Source organism: Octopus sinensis, linkage group LG17 (assembly GCF_006345805.1).
Source record: "Octopus sinensis linkage group LG17, ASM634580v1, whole genome shotgun sequence".
NCBI lineage: Eukaryota > Metazoa > Mollusca > Cephalopoda > Octopoda > Octopodidae > Octopus > Octopus sinensis.
In genome coordinates, this window is record NC_043013.1 from 38,050,113 (window position 1) to 38,052,661 (window position 2,549).

The 2,549-nt window shown below is 35.9% G+C and overlaps 1 non-coding gene across 1 annotated transcript; it reads right to left on the bottom strand.

The window, feature by feature from the left end:
• Positions 1 to 2,111: 2,111 nt before the first annotated feature.
• Trnag-ucc lies at positions 2,112 to 2,183 on the bottom strand. The gene has a single exon. It is a non-coding gene; the product is annotated as a tRNA-Gly (tRNA).
• Between the last annotated feature and the right edge of the window lie 366 nt (positions 2,184 to 2,549).

Below are 2,549 nucleotides of genomic sequence, written 5' to 3' on the forward strand. Positions count from 1 at the left end.
TTCTGCTGCTTTAAATAAAGCATATATATATATATATATACTTATGTATTTTATTGTGTTTAACAACCCCTTACGGGGAGATTGCTTCCTCTAATTATATATATAATATATATATATATATATTATATATATATATATATATATTATATATATATATATATATACAGGATGGTGCAAAATTAGGTATACAGTTATGAAAAAGAAAACACGTACAGTTACGATAAGATTAAAAGTTACGATAAAAGCATTATCATAGTTATGGTAGATGTATTATGATTAATGACACTGAAAATATCAAAAATGAGCCTAATTTAATTTACTAATAATCTTAATGAATTATTTATTATGATATTGATATAATGCTTTCTGTATACTTACATTTGCAACGCGACGTATATATAACTACATATCTATCTATATACATACATGGACATATGGACATATTTATATATATTTATGAAAATTTTCAAATATTTATATGTATGTGTATGTTCTGAAAGTTAGGTAAAATCAGGAGCCGTTATGGAATGACATTATGCCAACGACCAATGTGTAATGCCAGCTGTTTTCTTGACCACAAATGACATGGCAGAAAATATCTCGTATATTATTAACCAAGCAGTTGTCTCGATACCTGTGTCCGAAGAATTAATGAATAAATGAAAGGCGGAAGGAAAGAAAGATTGAATGAGGTAATTAAATAATTAATTACCTAATTAATTAATGCCTTCTTAAATATTTGAAATGCTGCAGTTTAATGAGAATCAGATATGAAACAAAGTTGCTTCTTCCTCACCCTCTCCCTCCGACTCTTTTTCTCATTTCTCTTTCTCTCCCACTGACAGGCTCTCTTTATGTGTGTCTGTGTGTGTTGTGTGTATGCATGCAGGTATGTAATTATAAATGTATGTAGACATGTGTGTGTGTGTGTATGTATTAGCTTGGTGACTGATATTACAGAGTTGCTACATCAGACGGTAGATGTCGTTGAATAAACAAGTGGTTGGTGCGGCATTTAAATACATTAATGGATCTAGACAGTCGGAAATCAACTGAAAGGGCATTCCAATATTTGGGGGCGTGGGGAGCGAAGAGGCAACGACAGGGAGAAAAAGAGGGAAAAGAGACAGACAGAAAGAGGGACAAACAGAAGTAGACAAGAATAGAAAATTGTCAGAGGAGTACTAAATAAGTAAACGGTCAATGTCAACCAACGCAGAACACAATGATACAGCGATGAGGTTTCAATTCCCCTGTTATGCTAGCAGTATTATATTATACGGCTAACGAACCGAGATGCCATTGTATGTGCAGCTACTGGATCCTTTTAGAAGTAGTAATCAAGTGTCCCCTAAATCAGGCCTTAATTATCTTAAAATGAGGTTTGACATATTGAATGCTGTTGGCCATAGCTTGAAGGTCTGTGATCGAAGAACTTCAGATTCCAGAGAATCCAGAGAGATTTCTACAGCAAAATATGGCCGATCGCAAGTAGACAAGAGGATATTTAAGTGGTCGCTCGGTGTGCTAGATATAACAGCAAAATCTCATTAAACCTCTTCTAGAATGAAGAATACGTAGATAATATTGTCTTAGATGCATTATATTTCGAAATAATAATGAGATGTTGTTGAATGGAGCGCCTTTGTCGATTAGGACAAAATCAGGGTAAAGCAACAGCCGAAAGAATTTACGCTTGCAAAATGTTTCGGAAAGATATTTACGTTCCATTTTTTTCTTTTCTTTTTCTTTTACCTACACCTTGGCGAAGGGATGGGGGTATTGTTTTCAGTCGTGTTTGTTTGTTTGTTGGTTTGTCGTGGGAAAAACTAACTCAAGAATTGCTGGGTGGATTCAGATGAAACGTTCAGGGATGTTTAGCCTCGTGACTGGCACGAACTGATTAGATTTTGGGATCGATCCGGTGCCGGACAAAGATTCTGGATTATTTTTCCTATTTAATTACATAATTTTTGAGAGCGATCGGGATCATTTTTAGTATTTTCGTTTGTGAGAGCATTCTAGATTTTTCGTCTTTTCGTTTTTCTTGTTTCAGCTCAGAGCTGCGGCCATGCTGATGCACCGCCGTTTAAAAAAAAAAAGCTATCGCCTGCGTCGGCCGGGAGTCGAACCCGGATCGACTGCTTGGAAGGCAACTATGCTAACCGTTACACCACCGACACTGATATTTTCATTTTAAAAGTCATCTCTGGCTAATCGTTGAAAGGACGTTGGTGTTGCTTTGGCGGCGGTTTGCGCTCTCTGAGCTTTCTTGTTTTTATCATTTTTGTTCTTAAGGAGGCGAGCTGGCTGAAATCTTTCGCCGCCAGACACAATAACAAGTGGCATTTCCATCTTTATGCTCTGAGTTCAAATTCCACCGAGGTCAACTTTGTCTTTCATCCTTTCGGGGGCTGATAAAATATGTGCCAATTGAATACGGGAATCAATGATTAAATTGCGAAACTGATCGGCTATTATTTTTTATTATATTGATTGTGGGCCACCAAAACGATAAAAAATAAATGACACCTATGTTTAGTTTTCAA